Source organism: Cynocephalus volans, chromosome 6, assembly GCF_027409185.1.
Source record: "Cynocephalus volans isolate mCynVol1 chromosome 6, mCynVol1.pri, whole genome shotgun sequence".
Lineage (NCBI taxonomy): Eukaryota > Metazoa > Chordata > Mammalia > Dermoptera > Cynocephalidae > Cynocephalus > Cynocephalus volans.
In genome coordinates this window covers 68,388,163-68,413,678 of record NC_084465.1, presented here as the reverse complement: position 1 = coordinate 68,413,678, position 25,516 = coordinate 68,388,163, and the positions used below count along the sequence as shown (strand labels likewise).

General features: G+C 36.1%; 1 protein-coding gene and 1 non-coding gene across 2 annotated transcripts in view; one reads left to right on the top strand and one right to left on the bottom strand.

Moving 5' to 3' along the window:
• The window catches only part of PPP1R9A (protein phosphatase 1 regulatory subunit 9A), a 327,703-nt gene that overhangs the window by 176,907 nt on the left and 125,280 nt on the right, over positions 1–25,516 (bottom strand).
• Positions 16,435–16,508, top strand: TRNAI-GAU (transfer RNA isoleucine (anticodon GAU)). The gene has a single exon. It is a non-coding gene; the product is annotated as a tRNA-Ile (tRNA).

The window sequence follows — 25,516 nt, the reverse complement described above, 5'->3', positions numbered from 1 at the left end:
CTGGAATAGGTATACCTGGCAAATATTAACCACTATATTCACAAGGAGTATTATTATATTAAAGCCTCAGAGAAGACCTGCGATTACAAAAGAACAACAAAAAACATTTAAAGTCCAGCAATGACTAAACTTATTTGAACATTTTCTTGCAGCACACCTACAACCATCCTAAAGAACAGTATCTATAGGAAACACGTATATAGTAGACCATCTAACCCTTTACTATAAATATTCCACCGTGTTTCACTTTTTCCCATCAAACTATGAATCTTTCAAGCATTATACCCCATGATCTAGCAAACAAACTGGCCCATATTAGGGATTCAATAGTACTATGAATAAAGGAAATTTATTTTATTTGTAATTCAAAATAAAATTAGAGTAAAGAGACTAAAATATCTAATGAGCTACAATTAATGTTTATATTTCAAAAATTAAAGTATTTATCTTTAAATAAAATACTGGGACCATACCTGATTGGAGAAAGAGAAATCCAAAACACGTCAACAATTTCTCAATGGGATAAAAGTAAACATTCACATCTGAATTATGTCTATTTCTATGTCTTAAAGATTGAGGAAGCCTTACGGAGACAGATTCACAAATCTCAGCATAACTATAGTAAGTGTGTTAAATGGCTTCTCAGAATGGAATTACAATAATTTGAACTTTCAAAACAACGGATCAGCCTTATGCTTTTGGCTATCTCATATTCTAAACTCTCTTTTCTAAACTGAAATTTCATTTTTGTGAGTTTCACTGACTTCTTATCTAAAGTATCAACTATTTTGTATGTTAAGTTCACTATTTTCCTTCTGATCTTGAGTTGAATTTCAAATATGAGTATGACACCCCTTTTTGAGTTTTCCAAATTTTAATGCGTGCATTTTATTAGTGAAGTGCAATAGAAAAGCATAAGAATAAACATAAGAATGCTTGGCCTAATGCAGTGAAACTAGCGGAAGGTTTTAGGAGAAACCTTTATTCCCTGTTCTAGTATTCAGAACTGACTACAAAGGGCACTTAGTGATAATCAGCTCCTTACATTAACAAAACTTACAGCTGTAAAATGCTGCAAAAGAATTGAACAGTCATTTGGCCATGACAAGGCAATAAACTGAAACAAAAAACTTGCCAAGCTGATTAAAATTCTTCCCCAAGTCTTTCATTTTTACCAAACAATTCCACATTTCCCAATAGTTTCCTGTAACATTTCTATCACCATGATATGTACTGGGTCTCTTGCTAATTTCCAAATGAGTACAGTTCAGAATTGCTGGCAAGATCAGGAAACTACTCCAGTCTCCTGGACTCTAAACCCCTGGAAATGCCAGATTCCAGGTGGCAGATTCCTCCCATCTATGGAATTCTAACATACTTCTAATTACAACATAGAATATGCATTCTTCCATCTCTCTGCAAACTGATCTTCAGGTCTCCGACAATAAGAAAATGAAAGTAATATCTGCTCGCATACATGGACAACCGATGAGAAAAGGCTAATCTGAAGGGGCATTCCAAAGAATTTACAGCACCAAAACAAATCTTCACAAGATTACATTTTTCTGAATTGTAGTGTAAACTCTCTGTGGTCCTAAATGGGATTACCCAATTTAGGTTACCCATGTTGCCTTTTAATAATATTATTACTGTTACTGTTGTTGTTATTGGCTTATTGTCCAGTTTCTTTTTTACTAACGAGTATAGGATAACCTAATATCGGGATACTAAACACATTCTAGGATCCCAATATTGGGTTATCCATTCTCAGATAAAAGAGAATGAAGACTAGTACAAAAAAAATAATTGAAACATAGAGGAGTAGAGTGTTTAGGACTGTTCATTTTGGTTTTTTTCTGTGAACTTGAACAGAAAGCTCAAAGTAAACATAACAAATTTTAATTCTGACATTTGTAAATAATACATATTTAGTTCATAAAGAAATCACTTCTAATACAGTATGAATTAGTGAAAAGAAAACCTACCCACCAAACCCCAAATATAGGTTATTATTAGAAGCGGGAGGGAGGGAGGGAGGGAGGGAGAGGGAACGAGGGAGGGAGGGAGGGAGAGGGAACGAGGGAGGGAGGGAGGGAGAGGGAACGAGGGAGGGAGGGAGGGAGAGGGAACGAGGGAGGGAGGGAGGGAGGGAGGGGGAGGGAACCAGGGAGGGAGGGGGGGAGGGAACCAGGGAGGGAGGGAGGGAGGGGGGGAGGGAACCAGGGAGGGAGGGAGGGAGGGAGGGAGGGAGGGAGGGAGGGAGGGAGGGAGGGAGGGAGGGAGGAAGGAAGGAAGGAAGGAAGGAAGGAAGGAAGGAAGGAAGGAAGGAAGGAAGGAAGGAAGGAAGGAAAGGAGAGGGAGGGAAGGAGGGAGGGAGGGAGAGAGGGAGAAAGAGAAAGGGAGAAAGAGAGAGGTAAAAGACAGCCCACATAGCAGAGTTTAGCTTCCACTGGTCCCAAAACAACCTAGCAGGAAGCACAGATGCTAACACAAGACAGGATGCTGCTGGAACCAAGAAGTCCATTTCTTGCTACACCACAAGTCTTTTAAACTCAAAACTTAGAAAACATTTACCAAAAATACATATAAACTTCTGCTTAAGGTAACGTTTACAAATATTGAGCACCAGTGGTTCTTGAGCCAGACTCTGCATCAACAAATCCACATCCATTCTGAAGAAGGAAAGCAGAGAAAACATCCAGGGACCCTGTAGTGGATTGAATTATGTCCTCCCAAACTCACTGAAGCTTGAATTGTGTCCCCCAAATTTTATGTATTAGAAACTTAGCCCCCACTGTGACTGTTAAGAGGGTGGGAAATCCTATTATGGTAATTGAAATGTGGAGCCTTGAAGAGGTGATTAGATTGTAGGATCGTACAGTAGAGAAAGGATTAAAAATGTGGTCAGGGGCATGGTTCTGAGGGCTTTAAAAGAAAATGTTGGGTGGCAGCTACCTTCCCAGCACAGATGGTTGCTACACCTAATGATGACTGCTTGTTCCCTTCTTTGTTCTTCACACATGTTCAGGGGATGTAAAGGGGGAGTGACTATGGTGTCAGGGTAAAACCTCACCCCATTTACGGGGCTTAACATTATTGGTGCAGGGAGCCTTCCAGGCTCATGGACACTTCATGATCTTTACTATAAGCATAGGCAGGAGCCATGCACACATGCAGGACCTATAGGGTGATTGGCTTGTTAGGTGGAGACCTACGCCAGAATCCCCCTCCCATTTAGTCCATTTATGCATAAATATGTAGGCTTTGAGTTGAATAAACGGAACTGCTTGACAGAACCCCCACCGGGTCTGAGTGTTCCTTTGCGAGCTGGGTTGGGGCCAGTGGCTGCACTTACTTATCTCCTGGGCTCTCCCGCCCCACTCCCTCTCACACAGGGAGGTGGAGGCAGGGAGTAATCTTCGGCCTCGTTCCCTTGAGCTGAGCGTGGTTTAGCCAGTTGTCAGGGCGTGGGCGCCAACTCCCCCCCAACCCCGACAAGAAAAGAGAAGAGTCTGTCTCTCTCTCTTCTCTCTGCTTCCACCATCTTGCTATGTGAGACTCCTGAGTCACTTTTACTACCACCAGATGGACTTTGAACTTCTCAGCCTCAGAAACTGTAAGCAATAAATGTCGTTTTTCTTTATAAATTACCCAGTCTCAGATATTCTGTTATAGAAACACAAAACGGATTAACACAGACCCCTATACTTTGTTACATTCTATAGTTTCCATGATTCCTGAATGGTCCACATACCCATCACTTCCTCCTCTCCCCCGACTATGACTTAATACAGTTTAATCCATACAGTTCTGTGGAGTCCAGTCTGGGGAATATGATCACAAATCCATTTCACATACAGTACAAGAGATATTTAATATTATAATTGAGAACATTTATTTATATTTGTGCCTATACTTATGACACAATCACCCTGTTCTGATTTGAACTACCTTTAAAATATGCACACTGTCTTTAAAAGAGATAAGAATCCTCAACTGAATTTCCATAAACCGCTTCTACAAGGTATAGGACAATGTGTACTACAGTCTACTTTAAAACCATACTAACATAAGATGTGAACAGCTGGGGAAACTGGGTATGGAGTATAAAGGAATTCTCTGTACTATCTGTGAAAGTTTCCTACAAATCTAAAACTATTCTAAATTTTAAATGTTATCTGAGAAAAAAAGTTGGAAAAAGCAATTAGTTACTTATAAAAGTAAATAAAAACAAACTAAATAAACCACATCAAATCCCATCCCTACCTCACATAATACATAAAATAAATTCAAAGAATGCGATGTGGATTAGTAGGTTGAGGACAAAAACTGAAAAGCAAACTCTTAAAACTTTTAGGTAAAAATCCAAGAGAAAATATTTATGACCTTAGTAAGATGTCTAGAAATAAATAAAATATTAATTATTATATCTATATTAAAATTTAAAACTTCTGTATTATACAACACCATACACAAAGGGAAAATACAAGTTATAAACTTAGAGGGGATGCTGATAAATTGGTATTCGAAATATATTTTTAAAACTCATAAAAATAAGAAAAATAAAAATAAAACAAATAGAATAATGGGGTCAAGATAATTCACAAAAAAAAGAAAGTGTAATGGTGAATAAATACATGATATGGGGTCCTACTTTAACTAGTAATCACAAAATATAAATTAAACAAGGAATTCCATTTCACTTTCAACAGAGAGGTCAAGGATAGGTGAGAATGGAACTGGTAGAGCATGTGAGGGTTGGTACAGCCACTGAGAAGTAATCTGGGAAAAGAAGCAAAAGGTAAAGATAACATGTACCTAAAACCTTGCCAGTCCACACAGAGAAACAGCACAGAGAAGCATTTGCTCATGTGTATATGTACACATGTGCAAGGATGCTCACTGCAGCATGGTTTGTGATAGTGATAAACTGCAAACAATTTTAACGTCCATAACAAGAAAATCACTAAAAAAATTCTGGAATATACAATAGAATACATGTACTAACTATACAGACTACAACTAAGTAGGCTATATATAGCTCATGTATCAATAAGGACAAATCTCAAAATAAAAAACTAAGAAAAAATATTAGAAAAGAGTACAATTATTTCATGCCATATAGAGAGAGCTTAAACAAGTACAACATGTTCTAAAAGAATAAAAAGTGTTTGGTAACCAAAAGCACCAAATTCAGCAGAGCGATTACTGCTGGGAAGGGCTGCAAGATGATTTTACATAGGGTGACAGGCACTGTGGACATCTAAGTCTGTTATATTCTATTTGTTTAAATAGAAAAATACAAAGCAAATATGACAAAACATTAAATTTTTACAAAGCTGACTGGTGGGTACCCAAGTTGTCATACTATATATTTTTTCTATTTTCAAAATTCTTATATTAAAAATGCATAGACATAAAACTTGGCAGAAATAATTTCTTAGTGATGTTTAGCCTATTTTTCCAAGTTTTCACTAAAGATTCTTTTTATTTCATTGTGTCCTTTTAATTGTTCTCTTCCTTTACGTACACAGTCCTTCAAGTATCTAGTAACAACAGACTGACATCTCTGTCCAGTTTGACCTTTAACATACACTGAATTTTTTCCTAAACTTTTAACATAGGAATTAAATTTTGTTAGCTCATTGGTGAATGGCAACACATTTTTCTTTTTCTCTTTTAATAAAGTGATTCTACATAAGTATGAATAATTTTTTTAAAGCATGTCTTTGCCCTGTTTTCTAGCTTACAATGTTTCTGATAAGAAATCTGTCATCTTTATTTTTGTTCCTTTGTATGTAGTGATTCTTTTGTCTCTGATTACTTTCAAATTTTCCTCATTATCACTGATTTTAAGCAATTTGATTATGATGCACTTTAGTGTAGTTTTCTTCATTTTTCTGGTGGTGGAGTTTATTGGACTCCCTGGAGCTGTGAACTTACTGTTTTCATCAAATTTGGAAATTTTTCAGCATTATTTCTTAAAATAGTTTTTCATTCCCTACCTTCTTTTTGGAATCCAATTACACTTATATTTATTGCTACTGTTTGTTGTGGTGGTGGTGGTGGTGGTTGTTTGTTTATTGACTTCTAAACTAATTCTGTAAAGTATGTATTCTTTGTGGTATGGGGCCACTGAAGTCTGCTTGGCTAGCTTAGCAGTTAGCTAGTAATTAGAAAAGATTTCTTTAACCACTGGGAATCACTGTGTCTCCCAGTCTTTGCAGCAAAGCTCTGTGTGTTTTATGGCACACTTCTGACAGGGTTCAGGACATGCTACGACCAAATATAGCACCCTAGAAATTGGGGAAATAGCAGAAGCAGGAAAGCCACTCACATCTTTCCCTCACTCTTCTTCCCCGAAGCAGGCCATAAAACCTAGGAAGGTCACTTTCTGACCTTCTCCCTTTCTTCTCTGAAGGCCCTCATGTGACAGGTGTTTTGCCCTATACCCGGAGGGAATCTGAACAAACAGTCTTTAGTACATTCCCCCCAGTTTATTACTGTTAGATCATACCCTCTTGTCCACCAATCATACTTCTGCACAATGGTCCATAAAAACACACAGGTTTATCTATTTCTTTGGGTTTTTATTTCTGAAGGCTTCCATGTCATGTGAAATTTATATTAAATAAATTTGTATGATTTTCTCTTTTTAGTCTATTTTTCATTATAAGGTCTCAGCCAAAAACCTTGGGATGGGTGAGAAAAGAAATCTTTTCTATTGTACACTTCCAACACCCACCAGGCAGTAGACAACTCCGCCTTCGCCTTCACTTCTTGCTTGTGCAAAGCCTCAAGATCAACCAAAGGTGAGAGCTGAGGGCCTTCTCAGGTATCTCCTGAGCATGCTCACAGCTGTACATTTACCTGTGCTACTCCAAATTCCCAGGAATATGTCAGTTTCTTCAAAACCCCCTATCAATATTTCATTCCCTAGGTTTTCCTTCTTAAATTTCTGGGTTAGCCTATTGTTTGTTCCAACTGATATCTACCACTAAGGCAGCAGGAATGTTATACAATTGTTTCTTTGTGACGAACAACCTCTACCCCACCCCCACCACTCACCCCATCCCTCTACAAAAAAACTATCTGCACCAGAGATGCTGAGCCATGTCAAATAAAGACAATCTTTCTGAGTGGGGTCACCCAGAGAATCACTGGACAGATCAAATAGTGACAATTCTATGGAAATGTGATTTTGAAGGAGATCCAACACCATCTGCCCCCTCCAGTGGTTGCCAAGGTGGTGGTCTTCACCACGATTTCAGGCTGTCAGTTTTCACAGCTACCATAGCACTGAAGAGTTCAGGGGAAGGTAATAGATAAATTTAAAATGCCACAAAATATGCTGTTCTTTTTGAGATTTCAGCCACTTTCCTTGAATAAATGCTTCACAATTGCTGCAAGCCTTCAGTTAACTGCCAGCATTCTGAAAAAGTTGATTCTGACCATATTTGCCAGTGTTGCTTTTATGGAGAAGGAGGATTTTCAGAGGTCCTGACTCCATCCACCATTCCTGCTGACATTACTCCACGTATATTGGGCAACTCACGTTACCTCACAGTTTACTAATGCACCTTTCAGGGGTTTTCTCCAGTTGGTTTTTCTCTCTTTAATTTTGAAAGATTTTCATTGCTATGTCTTCAATTTCACTAATCTTTACTTGTTCACTGTTTAATGTGCAGTTAATTCCATCTAGTGCTTTTCCATTTCATTTTTCATTATAGTGCTTATCTTTAAAGTTTGATTTAAACCTTTTTTATAACTTCCATGACTCTTCCTAATACTTTTTTCTCTAGCACCTCAAACATGTGGAACATGGTCAAAATAACTATTTTAATATTCTTATGTACTAATTCTTTCATGTTTGTCATTTCAAGGTCAATTTTGTTTGATTTTTCTCACTATGCTTTTATTTTTTATACCTGCTATTTTGCATGCCTGGAAATTTCCAACTGAATGCCAGATATTGTGAGTTTTACTTTGTGGATGCTAGATATTTTTGTATCTCTACCAATACTTCTTAGCTTTTTCTGGGATGTGGTTAAGTTACTTGGAAATGTTTGATCCATTCAGGTCTTGATTTTAAACTTTTATGAAGAAATAAAGCTGCCTTTAGTCTAAGTTTAACTTTTTTCCCCCACTAAGGTAGAAAGATCCTCCTTTGGTACACTAAATGATACCTACAAACTTAGGTTTTCCACACTGACTGCTAAGAACGGGTACTCTTCAACACCAGACATAGCATTTGGGCATTGTTCCTCTAATCTTTCTGGTGTTTCATTCCTGACCTGGATAATTTTCTCACGCGCATGCACAGATCAGAATTTAACTAGATCTTTGAGGACGACGCTCTAGAGCTCTCTGGACTTGTCTACCCATGCAGCTCTCTCCTTGTCAGTACTCTTCCCTGTGTACTATAGCTGTCTTGACTTCCCCAGACCCCCAGCTCTGATACTTCATCTCAATGATAGCTCCAAGCTCTACCTGGGTTCCGCATAACTACACCATGGTCTTGTAACTTCCTTCAGGGGAAGCTGGGACAATTTTAGGACTCACCTTGCTTTTCCGCATCTCTCAGGGATCACTGTCCTTCACTGTCTGATACCCAATGTCTTCACTGCCATTGTCTCATTCCATTTGTCCATTTATTTCCTGTTTCTAGGATGATGGTAAATCCAATCTTTATTAGGACATCATGACTGGAACCAGAGGTTGAATTTACTATTTAAGTGAACTTGGAGAGACTGACTTTGATTTGACTTTATTACTATTTTAAAACTTTCTGCAGACAATGCACCTCCACACTACCTATACTCTGGGCATACCACTCCCACTGTCCTGCCTTTGGTGTGCCACTGATACACATAAGAGCACTGAAAACATTCAAACACTAATGGAAAATAACTACATTACACCAAGGAGCTTTGTCAGGAAATACGTGTTTGTTTGCATGTGTGTGTTTGGTAATGAATACCAGTCAACCAAGAGATTTATCAAAACAAAGATCTCAAGAATTGGAAACTGATGGTATCAAAAGACTGTTATTAAACTTCAAATCATTTCTGTAGAGCAGAGGTATGAAAAATACAGGCCATAACTTGTTTTTGAAGCCCACAAGCTAATAATGGTTTTTACATTTACAAGGGGTTGCAGACAGAAAATTTTAAAAATAATAAAACAAAGAAAATATGATAGAAACTATATGAGGGGTCTTCAAAAAGTTCATATTATCATAAGAAAGATTAGTATTATTTTTTAATTCCATTTTCCACGAACTTTTTGTAGTACCCTCATATGTGTCCCATAAAACCTACTAAAATACAGATGTTCCTAAACTTATGATGATAAACCCATCACAAATTGAGTAATATACTGAATGCTTATCGCTTTCACACATTGTAAAGTAGAAAAATCATAAGTCAAACCATCATGGGTCAAGGACTATCTGTATTTGCTATCTGGCCACATACAGAAAATTTTCCTAATGCCAGATATGGAAAATGAAGGCTAAACAACCCTGGAAATTGCATAATAATAAATAAAATAAATGCTATAAACATTTCCTATGTAAAAGTAAAAAAAAAAAAAATTTGTTTCAATGGAAACTATGCATGTTATATAACATACCCTCTGGATTAATGAATTCTAGTACTGTTCACCCTCTTTCAGCTATTTTGCAACTCTGTAAATTTTACTTAACTGATAAAAATGTAAATTCTTACCCGCCTGATAGTGTTTTAATTGACATGCTACCACATATAGAAAAACTAGTTTAAAGGTTCTGATCCCCATACTCACCAACTGCCAAAAAAAAAACAGTTTTGTTTCCATTTACAAGTCATCTTGACATTTCATTATACCTCATAAATTTCTGCTGTTTTAACTTTCTCTGAACCTACATCTACTTGATTCTGTGGGAGACCAAAATATGCCACCCCAAAATAAGCCTCTTTTGTATAAGGATTACTTTCAGCTGATTATTTTGAGAAACAGCAGACACAGGAGAAGCTCTAAAAACAGAGTCTAGATATTCTTTTGTATGGGAAATTTACATCTCTAAAGGAAATCTCATTTGTAAGGTGTCTCCCTCTGTAAGAGGAAGAGAAGGATGACTAAATTACAGAGACTCTTATCAATGGAGAAGATGCAGACAAAAATCTGCATAACAAACCTCACCATTGTTTCCCCTGGTTTTCCTAGTCATCCCCCCATAACTGGCCTCACTTACACCTTCTTTCTTTGTTTTAGCTGAAGATGGTATTTAAGCCTAAATTCTAAGCCACTTCTTTGACTTCTACTCATTTTTTTCCCCTGGGTATCTTTCATGTACACATGAGATATACATGTTTCTAAACTGTTTTTCTTTTATTAATCTGTCTGTGTTTATAGGGGTCCCAGCTAAGAATTCAGAAGGGTAGAGGAAAAATTATTTTCACCTACAGTTTCCTTATATCATATGACTGAAATAAATTATTTAACACATATTCATCCTTAAATTTGTAAGAAAGACATAATTTTATCTTTTTTCTAAAAATTATCTTTTAACACAGTAAATAATAAAAATCAAAAAGATGAAAGGGGAGTCAAGGGACAGAGAAGTAGGAGCCAATATCCTCATATTCAGTATCAAGAATAGTCTGTACTTGATTTTTTTAAAATGACAGGTTATATACATTACATGTTTAAAGATCACTACTCTGAGTGAAAATAACAAAAACATACACCATAAAGCAAAAACCAGAAAACAAAGGAAGAATTAGAAACAAAAAATATGGCAAAGATGTAAAATTAAGACCAAACGTTAATGGCATAACAATAATGGCTTACTGAGCAGTCAGCCATTTAAAGGAAAAATAATTTCAGACTGAATTAAAAACTAAAAGCCAACTACATATTTATACAAAAGGTTCATTTACAATAAATTCATTCAAAAAAGTTGAAAGTAAATGGCACTATTTGAAAGGAATCATTCTGTGAAATAAGACAAGAAAAAGAAATAGAAGATATAAACATTGGAATAAAAGCATAAATATCAGAAAGAAAAAGACAATACTATAATTTGCAAATAATATAATTAAAAAATGAACTGAAAAATTTCAGCAACACCATACTTAAGTAAAGAGTCAAATTATAAAACTAATATAAACTGAAAATTTTGTCATACATAAACACTAATGACAGAAAATCTAATGAAAGAAAATATCTAATTTATGATTGATGGATCTTGGATGTGACCTGCGCTATTTTATACACACTCAGCACAAAATGCCCACCAGCCTTTCCCTTAGGAGAAACTTCATGGTTTCTGAGAAATAGAAACTCCTGCACACCAGCACCAAACCCCTCCCTGATTACATCAGCCTTCCTTACAGCCTATATAAGCCCTCCTACCCTGATGCCAGTTGCTGCTCTCCATTTTTCAGTTCACCATGGCAGATTCTTTTCCATTAATAAAGCTCGATCGGTACCCAGCATTTTGGCTCACTTTCTTTCAATGATTACCTCAGGAATTAAGTCCCTTTGAATGTTAAGATATTAAGTCCTACTGCCTACTGAAATCATAAATTCAATAGATTCTCACTTAAAATAACCTACAAATATTATTTTTATTTTGAAATACACCAAAAAAATGTTTAAGTTCACCAGGAAAAAATACACACTAAAGAATAAACTAGAGATTTCTGAATAAAAATAGTATTGGGGAAGGATAGCTAGATATAAGAGAAATTTAAAAGCATTATAAATGTACGTTAGTTAAAATTGCTTATTACTAGTGTAACAGCTAACAGATTGATGATACAGAATAGAGAGTCCAGAAAGATCTAACTCAAATATATATATATACACACACACACATACACATATATAAAACATTTGTTTATGAGAAGTACAATATTTCAAAATAGTGAAGAGAAGGTGAATTGTCCAATAAACAATATTGAGAAATCATGTTAACTTATGGGAAAAAAATAAAATAAAGCTAGATCCTTACCGAATTTCTTACAGGACAGTAAGTTTGTGAAGGGCATCAAAGTATACCACCTCAAAATATGTCACTTTGGTATATTGTTTTGAGCTGAAAGTAATTAGCTCTGTGACCTCTCTTTCTGTCTAAAGGCAGGACATAATCTTCCCTTTGCAAAGGCGACATAAATTTCCACTTACAAAGGTGTTCTCCTCTTCCATACCAGGAATAGGAGGACCCTTATCTGCATAACAAACCTTAAAAAGAAAACACTTATTTAACATACATTTTCTAGTTACCTTCCCACAAGCTACACTCTCACTGCCCCGCAGAAACCCAAAACTCCTTTCCTTAGTCTAGCTACTTCCCCACATTTTATAACACTTTGTTAAGTTGGTATATAAGCACCAAATTCTAACCACCTCCTTGAGTCTCATTTCTTTAAACATATGTACATAATTAAGTGTTTTCTTCCTCCTATTAATCTGTCTTTTACTAGTTTGATTTGTGGGCTCCAGCCTCTGAACTTAACAGGGTAAAAGAAGTTTCCTCCCCTACATCTGCAGTAGATCAAAGATTTAAAGATAAAAATCAAATTACAGAACCACTACAGGAACAGATGAGTGAATCTTTTAAAATGTGATCTTTATGTCAGGAAAGACCTTTTGAAGAATGACATAATATTCAGAAGCAAAAACAAAACAAAAAATATATTAATCTGACAACATAAAAATTGCAATAATCTATACGGCCAAAAAGGCAAAGAAGCCATAAACAAATTATTCAAAATTCAATAATAAACTGAGAAAATTATTTGCAGCACAAATGGGCTGAAAAATGGCTATTTTCTTTTAAGACAAACTGTTCTTGTTAAAGCAATATGAAAAACATTGATAAACAGGCAGAAAAATCAACCAATAAATGTACATGTTAGGGCCGAGCCCGTGGCGCACTCGGGAGAGTGCAGCTCTGGGAGTGCAGCGACGCTCCCACCGCGGGTTCGGATCCTATATAGGAATGGCCGGTGCACTCACTGGCTGAGTGCCGGTCACGGAAAAGACATAAATAAATAAATAAATAAATAAATAAATAAATAAATAAATAAATAAATAAATAAATAAATAAATAAATAAATAAATAAATGTACATGTTGTAGTTCATGGGAAAAAAATACAATTGGCCCAAAAATATTAGATTTACAAGTTCACTTATAATTAAATATAAATTAAAAATTAGCATTCATCACCTATCACATTAGCAAAAACTAGAAAATTCAGTGATACCTAGTGTTGAAGAGGTAACTGTCTGAATGTGCTTTCATTGAATTTCAAGGGAAACTGTTACGAGGTCATGGCTGTTTATGTTTAGCAAGTAATCATTTCAACATTTATTTCTTAAGCTGTACCTCCACTCAACAATATTCTTTTCAAATATAATTAAACCAAAAATTACTTCTAATTGACATAAAAAGATCTTCCTTCCAGGATATATAACGAAAGAAAAGAGGCTTGCAAGGATATGAGATTGACAAGTATGATTTTTACACACTTTGGAATGATTTCTAGACAAAATCAAGTGCCACCAGAATGTTACATCAAGGTTAACACAGAGAACCAAGTAAGCCAATGGCCTAGACAACTATGGTCTGCACAGACTTCCTGTAAGTTGGGCTGACAAAAGTCTCCCTTGTAATAATATAATATTTGCACCCACATACAACTCACCATGTATAAAAAAGGTGCTTAAGGACAGTAAGAAATGGAAGGGAATTTTATGGTTGCAGCCTCAAGAGTAAGAAAAGATCATTTTATTGTGTGCTAACATGGACAGTATATAATAGCATTTCCTGCACTGCCAGTATGAAGCTGAAGGAGGACCCCAATGACCAAGGTAAGAAGAAATGGTTGATTTTACTCTCTTCCATCTTGGCTGTCCCTTGGTTGGTTGTTCATTCAGTCTCTGACACAAGGATTCCAAGGGAAAAAACAAAAACAAAAAAACAAGCACTTACAAAAAAAATGGAGCTTTCCTGGAAAGGCAGGCACCTAACAAGGAAAAAAAAGCACAGAGTTGGAGAACCCTAACTGTCACTGATCTAGCTATACATGTCGACACTGAAAAGAACACAGGCTGACCAGTGAGCACATAACTGCCTGTTTTCTTTCCTTATGTATCGTGGAAGGAAGTTTTGGTATATAACAAAGAGTAATCCTCTGCCCCCCTCTCCACACTCCTGCCTCCTCCTCCTCCCTCACTTTAGGCAGTGACACAAACATCACACTCCTCACATGTTGGGCAAAATTGATATTAAGTACTATTAGGATTAATATTATGTAAAAGTTGTTTATACCTGAGCCACTTCACCTGTATATTTATCTTTGCCTTCTTGCACAAATTTTCTTAACTCTATAGTTAATTGCCTTTGTTTTCTGGATAATTTTTTGTGCATTTTCAGTAATTCATCCCCAGACATTCCAAAAGGACAACAAAACTTCCTTCACTCCAGTGCAATATGTCAGATAACACATCCATTTCATGCTTGTTTGTTTCCCTCAGACATCCTCCTGAAGTATTCTATCTCTCTATTTTAATCTGGACTCTATGCCCTCTAGGCATTGAGTCACTACTTTCCTAAACTTCACTATCATTTTGGGAATTCCTTTCACTTCTCTCTGCAGAATCCCATTTCCTGTTTTCCATGTACTGCTTCTTCATTTACTATTCTCTTAGTTTCATGGTACACAACTCTAGCAACTTTCTGAGAAAGAGAAGAGGAAAAATATTTTTAAGACACTGCATGTATGAAAATATCTTTATTCTACTCATACACATGACTGATAATTTTGGTGTAGAATTCTAGGACAAAAATTATTTTTGCCTGGAATTTTTAAGACATTGCTCTATTATGTTTTGATCTTTCTTTGTTATAACTGAGAAATCCGATGCTATCCAGATTTCTCAACCATTGATGTTTGCCTGTTTTTTCCCCCTAAAAGTTTTTAAGTTCTTCTCTTTATCTCTGGTGTAGTTGGAATTTCATAATTACATGAATTGGTGAAAAATCTTTCTTTACTGCACATTAAATAAAGCTTTTTATCTCAGTATTCACTTTTTCTAGCTCTAGAAAAACCTCAATATTATTTACTTGATAATTTCTCTTCCTTTCCCAATGCTTTCTAATTTTCTGGACTCCAGTTAATTGGATGCCGGACCTCCTGGATTATGTTCTACTGTCCAATTTTCTCTCCTATTTTCCGTATCTACTACTACTTTTACTTCTTTGGGGGATTTCTACAACCTCACCTTCAAAAACTTATGGAATCTTAAAATGTCCACTATCATTTCAATGTCCAAGAGTTCCTTTTTATCCTCTGAATATCACTTTTTTTAGAAAACTCTATTCTTGCTTCATAAATGAAATGCCTTCTCTTCTAGTATTTTTAAAGTTTCCTTTTTCTTCCTACATTACCTCCATTCTTTTCTACTCGCATTTTTTTGTTTGTTTGTTTGTTTTTTGTTTTGTTTTATCTCTCGCTCATGTTTGGCTCTGCACACTTAATTATTTAGAGTGCAACGATTAGTTTGCTAGGACTGCCATAACAAAATACCACAGACTGTGTGGGTCAAACAACAGAAATTTATATCTAACAGTTCTGGAAGCTGGAAGTCCAAGATCAAAGTGCCTGCAAGTTTGGTTTCTTCTGAGGTTTGCAGTTGGCCGCCTTCTCACTGTGTGCTCACATGGTCTTTCCTCTCTACGTGTGTGTCCCTGGTTTGTCCAAATTTCCTCTTGTTATAAGGACACCAGTCAGATTAAATTAGGGCCCATCCCAAAAGCTTCATTTTAAACTGATCACCTCTTCAAAGGCCCTATCTTCAAATTCGGACACATTCTGAGGTGCTGGAGTTTGGGGCTTCAACATATGAATTTGGAGGGGACACAACTGGGCCCATAACAGTACATTTCCATCAAGCTGATTGACATGCTGTGACCTTGCTCAAAGCTTATTAACTTGTGAATCTCAGTGTAGGTTGATAAAGTGATGATCACATGAGCCAGTGCTTACTTCCTATCTCTACTTGGAGGAGCCTGTTCTTCCTTTGATTTCAGACTACTTGAATACCTTCAATCTCAGCTCTCTACTCTAGTGAGTTAAAAAATTATAATTTTGTAGTTTATCTGTCTTTATCCTTGTTGTTCTGGTGGAAGTAATACTCTTGCTAGCTCTCTACATCCCAGGCTACAGTGGAACCCTGCTGTGTATCCAAATTAAATTGCTACTCTGGTCTGAGCAGAAGATGTATGTTTCTTAGAGAATAACAGTACTTTATTGTCAACTTAATCCAGTAGTGGCTCCAATCACAACAGATATAACCTTTTTCTTCGAACAAATCATCAAAGCCCCTGAAACCTGGCATGTACCTAACAATCTTGAAAAATTATTTTTTGGGGTGGGAAGGCTGGCTGGTTAGCTCAGTTGGTTAGAGCATGGTGCTGATAACACCAAGGTCCAGGGTTCGATCCCTATACCAGCCATGCACCAAAAACAAACAAAAAATCTTTTTAAAAAAATTAAGCTTAGAGTCTTCCAAAGTAATTTAAATGACTATATTTACTAAGATATATATATATAGAGAGAGAGAGAGAGAGAGACAGAGAGACAGAGAGAGAGAGAGAATAATTATGAACTAACTAATCTTAAAAAAAGAGAAAATAAGAGTGGATTAAGAATAAAAACACTTGGGCTCCAGTTTCATTTCCACAACATGATAGGCAGGTCAACTGTGGCCAGTCCTTTAATCTGTCAGGATCTTAGTTTTTTAACTAAAGATCAAATTGACGATCTACCTGAAGTACTATGAAAATTTTATAAGGCACTATACAAATGTGATTAATTTTATTATTTAAAAATTAGATTTTACAATCAAAACTCATTAAAATATGTTATACTACATCAAGAATTTTAATTAATTCTCCAGATTCTATGAGCATTTAAGTAATTACATGGGTTATGCTTAATTTATGATTTTTAACAAAACTACCTACAGTCAATTCTCTTTATTCAAATTCCATATTTGCAAATTCACCTACTCGCTAAAACTTATTTGTAACCTAAAATCAGTACTCAAGCGCTTTTGTGGTCATTTACGCACATTCACAGGGTGGAGAAAAAATTCAAGTTGACCTCAGGCCAGCACATTCCCAGCTGAGGTCAAACAGGGCATATTTTGCCTCTTGTTTCAGCTCTCATACTGTAAGCAAGTGTCCTTTTTGCACTCTATTTAGTGCCATATTTTTTGCATTATTGTGCTTTTTGTTGGTTTATTTAAAATGCCCCCCAAGCATGGTGCTGAATTGCTGTCTAGTGTTCCTAAGGGCAAGAAGGCTGTGATGTGCCTTATGTAGAAAACACACAAGGTCAGATAAGCATAGTTCAGGCATAAGCTATAGTGCTGTTGGACATGAATTCAATGTTAATGAATCAACAATATATATTAATAAGGCATCTTTAAAAAGAAACACACATGAAATAAGGTTATGTAATGATTCACTGATGAAAATGTTCTGATCAGAGGCCATAAGAACTTAATGCTGCATTTGCTAATTCAGTGTTCGCTGTGACTTTAAAGAATGTAACTATTATGAATAAGGAGAACAGATGGTACTTCAAAAGATAAAAGGAAGAAATTCCTCTGAATGTGTGAAGTTAAGCAATTTAAGAAGTTCTAGTTAATTATTACCAAGATAAGTAGATCTCAAAAGTTCTCCTTTTTATTTTTCCCTCTTTACTATCTTGAACTCACATGGTAAAACCTACCCCACACATAATTTCAAAATAATGAATATTATGCCCTACCTCTAATATAAAGGAAAAATAAGAAGACATACGGTAAAATAATATATATTTCATTATGCATACCTCAGACTCAACTACATTAGAAGACAAGTCCCCAAATTTCTACAACTCTCCTGAGAAGAACCATCATCCATTTATTCATTTGGCTCTTTTCACAGTTTTAAGAAAACTGATTGAAGTATACGGCGCAGGCCAAAGTAACATCTCATATGCAAATTTACTACATATAAACTTTATCACATGCGCACATAAGCATCTGTGGTTAATGAACAGATACAGGTAAAATGTACCTTTAATTGAGTAAGGCACATATACGGGGTCATATGAGATTAGCTATGAAATGAAACATTCTTATAATAAATAATGGCCTTCTCTCTAATCAAAATACTCTATTAGTGACACTTCTTTCCAGTCATTCCCTAGAGTCCTCCTAGGGTTACAGCCCACCAATTCCCTGCCAAGAAACCTCATCAGCGCTAAGAGTTTCCACGGCTCAGATAAATGTTTTTGCTCTTTTCTACATTACACTTTCAGCTCTGCTTCATCACAACGACACTCTATTTGACCAGTCAATTTGCAATGGAAGTTTATTTTAACAGTATTTGCAAGACTGCAGCTGCAGCCCTGCAGTCCCCCATCTGCCATCAAACGCCCACAGCCACTACTGCTACCAAGCAACACTCCTCCCTTCATAAAAGGAGAAACAGATAGAAGTGCCCTGTGAAAGGAAAGCCTGTTGTGCATATTTTTTCTTTAAAACATTTAGTGGCTCTGCTAGAAGCAAAAAAAAAAAAAAAAAAAAAAAAAAGGCCGGGGGGAGATAAAGAAAAAGTATAGCTTTATCATCATACTGACAACAATTCTATGTGAAAGAAAAAATAATAATTTTTCTATGAGCTGAGGTCTTCCACTTGAGGGAGCAAGAAAGACCTGCAAAGGACATTTTTGATTCTCTTTCACACCAACACAGGGAATTTGGGAAGCTGGGGTTCGTAATGCCCTCTCAAATGTTGTCATGTGCTTTTCATACAAACATGGGTTAGAGTTTGAGTCTGAAGACACTGGTTTCCAATTCTGTACAATAATGGACAGTCTTGGGCAGATTGCTCCACTCACCCTGAAAGGTCACCTAATTCATTCCCCTGACTCCAAGCACCCTGTCAGCTGTTCAGAGGAGCCTCTCTTCCATTTTCAAGATCTACACAATTGCCCTTGTCAAAGGAAAATGAGAACTGAAACAATTACCAGTGGTTGCAAGCTAACGAAATTCTCTTCAATTAAATTGCCTGAGTGATTTAATTAAAAAACAATTTGAGGCCCTAGCATAACATCTTTTCATGGTAATCTAAGTTTGTTAAAATCACTAAGGTATTTTAAGGAAATTCTATTGTCACTTGCCTACACATCACCGTTTTTATTTTAAAAACCATTCATTCATAAACCACTTTCAGATACATTGCTGTGCTGTGTGTTAATAAAGTTTTATTGTATCCTGGGTAACACAGACATTATTCCAAATCATATTACTAACACAGACAAAGCAAAAGCTTATTATACGCCATTCAAAGAACGATGACAAGTGCTGTGGATTGAGTGAATCATGTCCCCAAAGTTCACATATTAGAAGTTTAATTCCCACAGAGGGTAGGTAATCCTATTATGGCAATTGAAAGGTGGGGCCTTGGAGAGGTGATTGGATTCTGAGGACTGTACCTTCATGAAAGGATCGATCCATTTTTGGAATAGTAGGCATGGTTCTGAGGACTTTAAAAGGTCAGTGCATGAGGAACAATCTGTCTCTTTACTCCACCATTTTCTGCCACATGAGACCCCGGAATGCTGTAAAGCCACCACCAAGAAGACCCTCCCCAGATGTGTTCCCTGGACTTTGGACTTCCCAGCCTCAGAAACTGTAAGCAATAAATTTCATTTTCTTACAAATTACCCAGTTCCAGGTATTTGGCCTAAAGACACCTGAAGACACTACAGCACTTACAGAGCTGGGGTTTTAGAGTGAGACTCATAACCTCTTCTGTGTAGGAGAATGGGGTTGGCAGATTTTAGAGAACCACCAGTCTATAACTGGGAGTTTTCCCATTTCCAGGACCATTGCCAAGTTATCTGCTGAATCTCTCTCAGCTAGTAGCGTCTCCCACACCTTAACCCATCCCAACATCAGAGGCAAAATATCTCAGCCACACATTTTTCAGACACTCTTTGATGTCCCTGTCTACCTTCTCTCAGTCTTGCAAGACGAGGAAAGGTGATGAAGGGAGGTCTCGATCAGGATCTGAGGTCTACACAATCTCAAAATGATGCAGTGTTAGGAATGAAGGGACCTAAATAAAATTCAAATTCAGGTCTGGGTGGTGGAGTACTGAGAGCTACAAAGTCTCTTTTTGGGGACTAATACATCATAAAAAATTTTTTGTCCGTAAAATCCATACTCGGTGTGCATAAATTCTGTTATGTTCAACCTCACATAAAATGCCAACTGCTTTTGTTCCAGTATTAACACATAGAAAGATAAAGTAATAAAATATGAACTTTAGGACTACCTTTGGTGCTCAGGCCAGTCTATTTCAGGACATGTGTTTGACATTAAAATAATCATACAGCCAGAGAGATGGCTCAAGGCTTTCTGAATCCTGAGCCAAAAACCCCAAGCCCATTACTACTTTGTTATTCTTGTATGTTAGCCTCTGAAAATGTGAATAAAGAAAGAGTGGAGTGTTCACAGGATTAAAAAGCTATTGTGGGGGAAAAAAAAAAAAGCTATTGAGAAGATTTCTCTGGGACTTTGTAAAAAAGAAACATGAAAGGATATACAAGAAACTAATAAGAACAACTGTATATAAGTAATGAGAAAAGGGACAGAAGCAGCTAGGGATGACTGTGAAACAAATCTCAGTATATTCCTTTTTATAAAATTTGTACTTTTTTTTAACTATGCAATTATAGCACCTATAAAAGTAAAGAAGAAAAACAGTGAAAAACAGCATGGTAATTGAAATTTTTTCTTTTTTAAATGGAGATGATATATGAGTAACTAAAGTTTGAAAATGACCGCTTTGATATAAGAATTTCCTGCCTCCTCAAATCTCCCCGACTTTTCATCCTTTTGCAAAGCCAATTTTCTAATACTCATTTATCTGACCTTTTCTAGCAGCTCCAACACATTTGACTATTTCTGTTCTTTTGCCCTGTCATGACACGTCCTCCTCGTCTTCTTCCCCCTTCTCTAGCAACTACTTCACAACCTCCCTTTCAGAACCTTTCCCCTTTAACCAAAAGCTAAAGACTGTACTTCCCGAGGCCTCAATGGCAAGTAAGCCCTCTTTCTTCTCAGTTTACATTCTCCCCCTAAGTCTCACTTACTCAGTTGGCTCGAGTTACCACAAATAAGTTTCTACTCTAAAACTTTATCCCCATCCCGGACATACATCTTCTGATGCATGTCTTTTCTTTTTCAAGGAAAAACATCTTATAATTCTTTTCATTCTCTACCTTACTGAGTATAACACCTAATACCTAGTAATGGATCTGTAAATAGTCCAGTTTGTTATTTTAATTTAGCCTAAGCCATTCTTCTTTACTTATATGCCAACTAAACAGTCCAGCTAAAGATACAACTTTTGGGAGGTAAATCTACAGAGGAAAAAAAAGACATTTTTTTTTTCTCTTTAATCCAGTCCTTAGAGTATTATCGAAGATGAATTAAAAACAACACTGTTATCCATTATTTATAGCACTCATTCACAGGGACACTTTGGGCTTACTAAATCAGAATCTCTGGATACAAACTTGAGAATATTCCAAATGTTCTCCATGTATTTCTAGTACTCAGACAGGTTTATAATCAATGCTCTGTGTATCTCTCTAACTGGCAAATACGGTCATTCAAGTTATTCAGAACAAAGATCTTTCCAATTCCTAATCTACTACCCATACCTAAAGTTCAAAATGAGATTCAGAAAAATGAATGGTTAGGGAAGAAGTGAAACAAATTTAAGAACAATCATTTGATAGAATTAATTTCTCTTTAATACTATACCGAAAAGGTACAGGAAGAAGGAATTAAATGGATACTGTTACACAGAAAATTATTCTAAGGAGAAAACTGCGTAAATGAAAGGGATAAAAATGCATAAGAAGATCGTTATTAACAAATAAGCTTAGAGAGGATTAAAAAAAAATAGAAGGGTGGTTTTCCAAGTTTCAGAGGTTGTGTAAGCTGTCTGTATTTATTTCTTTAATGTACCTAAATTCATCTGCTAGCTTCTTTTCAGGAAAAATGCCTCAAGTTCATGGAGTAGACACAAATTAAAACATGACCATAATTTCTTAGAAACCACTCTAGAGATGTAGAATATTGCACATCTGCACTAAATGAGAAACAAACCACCAGCATTTAATGTCACATTGAAAGCAAGGTAGTTACTACTAAACCATAGCATTTTGGTTGCATGAGTTATTCAATTACTCTGGAGACAGTTTAAGTTCTCCCCATTTTGTTTTCTTTTCTGTATTCTTTTCTTTTTCTCCATATTCAGGGAAAAAATCAATTTCATACAACTACAATTTGTGGCATATCTAAAACAGCTGTGGCATAATGATGTAGCATTTGAAATTCCCCAAATTATGTTAGTTCGGACCCTGAATTTCTTGAGAACAAACAGCAACAGAAAAAAAGAAAGGGAAAAAAAAAAAAAAAACCAACTCAGCATGAAAGCCAAACACATTCCCTAATGAGACTTTTGATGAAGTCATAAATTTCTCTCTTTTCTAAGTATACAAACAATACATGTGTCACGCAGAGAGAAAGAGATCAAAATTCAACAATTTTTAAAGCAGTAAATCATATTAATAATTTAATCGATTCTTACATGTAATTTGAAGTTGTCTTACAAATTTTACTGAGGGTGTGTCTGACTATTTTTTAAAATTGCCCTGGCTGAATTCATAGCAAATGTCCAAATACAAATATTTCATTTAGATTTTGGCCTTTTCAAGATTCAATGCTGCATGAATTCATTTTTCCTTAAGAACTGTTGCTAAAGCAAATACCTGTAAGAATACACTAGTTAAAATATTTGGTTTAAACAGATCAGTGATAAGTTTCATGAGGTGAACTGATATTATATACAGCTGTAAATGCCATTAGTGTTACATCAGGCAAACTTGGCTATCACCAAGCAACTTCTGGGAATATAGTAATATAATGCATGCAGTATTCACAAACTGAAAAATGCAGAAAAATCATACGGCAGAGAAAAAAAGCACATGGCAAGAAAAGCCTGTTATTTTGTAACACCATAAGCTTACCATGGTTAATAAGAATGCAACACTTCATTAACCTCAGACCACTGTGAGCTCCAGGGTTTGAAGTAACTAGTATTAAAAGAAAAAAAATCTGCTATGCTACTCAAAGAATTCCAGTGTTATACTGAAATTATCTTTGCATGACTATATACCATTGTATTGATTTGTTGGCTGGAAGGGTGAATACCACATAAATCCCATGGCTATAAACTATTTCCTGAATAATGAAAGATTACAAGGCAATTAGCAACTTCACTGAACTTTTGTCATTCCAATTTAATTGTTTAGATAAGAACTTCTTGGGCCATTAAAGTTCTTTAGCACACAAATTCCTAAGTATCAAGTGTGTCCGTGATATGAAAAGGCAGCCTTTAGGAAATCTAAAGTGTACATGCAATTTTAACAAGTGAGAAATTAATATTACTAATAGTACAAGTGGAAGAAGTATGAGACATGGGGCTTGCTTTCTGAAAGCTTTTGAAATTTTTATCATGAAAACATTTTATGATGAAAACAAATTTATTATCATATTTATATGAAAAACATAGTTAAATAATAACACAAGTTAGTAAATAACTGCACTAACACCTATCTTGGGTTGCTTTGTATTGATTTTTGCAATGCTTAAAACATTTAGTATATAATTCCTGGCATCCGGTAGGTACTCAATAGGTGAAAGGTGGGATAGCTGCACAATGTTTCTGTGACAGAAAATAAGTGCAAGAATTTTTGTAAGTATGTTGAGATCAAATGTGAAGTGTGTTGTCAGGAAAGGCTTCCTAGAGGATAAGCTACTTGAATAGAAGGGGCATTCTGGGGTAAAATGAGAAACAAAAGGAAAAAATGGAAATGAGTGCACTAATAAGAAACTGAAGAGATGGGCATGATGCAGAATTAACAAGCTATGACTTTAGAAGTGGCCCAAAGGCCAGGCAACATTATCAGACAGGCTACGGGGATCGCTGAAGGTTAGTGGCAAACATCATGTTAAGGAAGATCAAACAGCCTTTGGCGAGCTAGATGGGGAAGAGAAAACAAACATGCTAAATGTTATCACAGCAATCTAGGAAAAATTGATGAATCGGGTGTTAAGTAGTGGTAATAAAAACTGAAATTGGATATGTTTCAAAGGAAGAATTAACAGGGCAGAGACACTTAACTCCATGTCAAGAAAGAACAAGTGCGGAGAGTTAAGAATAGTTCTAAATTTTGTAGCCTGGGGTTCTCAATAGAAATGAGAAAGCTGTAAAATACCCTCTAACACTTTTCATAGCCCTTTCCCAAACATTTATTTTATACTAATAATGGTGAGAAGAGCAATGCAGGTATTATCTCCACTTAACAGATTTGGAAATGGAGGTTCAGGGAGGGAAGGACAGTCAGTGAAAACTTAAGACCTCCTACACCAAGGGTCTTTTCCCCAAAAATAACTTTTGTTTTTAATACCATGATATATAATTCATCAGGAATTGATCCCTTAAGTTATAACAGTTAACTTGCTTTTACTCAACAAATATTTTTGAACCTTACAAAGCAGGCACTGTGCTAAGCACTAAAAGTTGGATAATAAATAAGATAAACATAGTCCCTGCTTTTCATTTTATGAGGAAAGACAAATAAGTAAACAAATATATATTTTTTTAAAAATTCAAATGGTATTGAGTGCTATGAAAAACAAAGGTTGATGTGCTGGGAAGGAGAACAGCTCATTTAGGTAGGTGGGCAGGGAAGGCTCACTGATGAAATGAGTTCTTTGCCAACACCCGAATGACAAGAAGTTAACCCTGTGAAGACCTGGGGGCAAAGTGTTTCAGGCAGGAGGAAGAGAAAGTATAAAGGCCCTAAAGCAAGCACAAACCTAGACCAGTCAAGGAAGAGGGAAAAGGCCAGTGTGGAACATAGGGAGAGTGGTAGTTGATGTGGGAGAGGCAAGCAGAAACCAGGGAGCCAGGAGCTATAATAGGACCTTATAGCTTAGGTTACCACATCCTAATTTGCTTAGGACAGGGCAGCTTCAGATACAGTTAGTAATTTCACTCTCCAAAGAGTTCTAATTTCAATGATAAATTAAATGGCCACCCTTGTTCCAGTCAATGCATGGTAAGAACATATAATTAAAGCCAAAATACAGTGGGGAACCATTGGAGGAAGCCATAGTGGACTAATCTAATATGGTCAATATACCAATTCTAAAATGTCATATTTCTCTATATACCCAACAAAAGCTACCTATGTACACTTATTTTAAATGTTTAACACTCTCTCCGACCAGTTTTATTTTTTTAGGCTAAACATTGTTTTGTGACTGCCCTTCAGCTCTTCCTCTCTTCAATATACCTATATGAGCAGAATTGTCTATACTTCC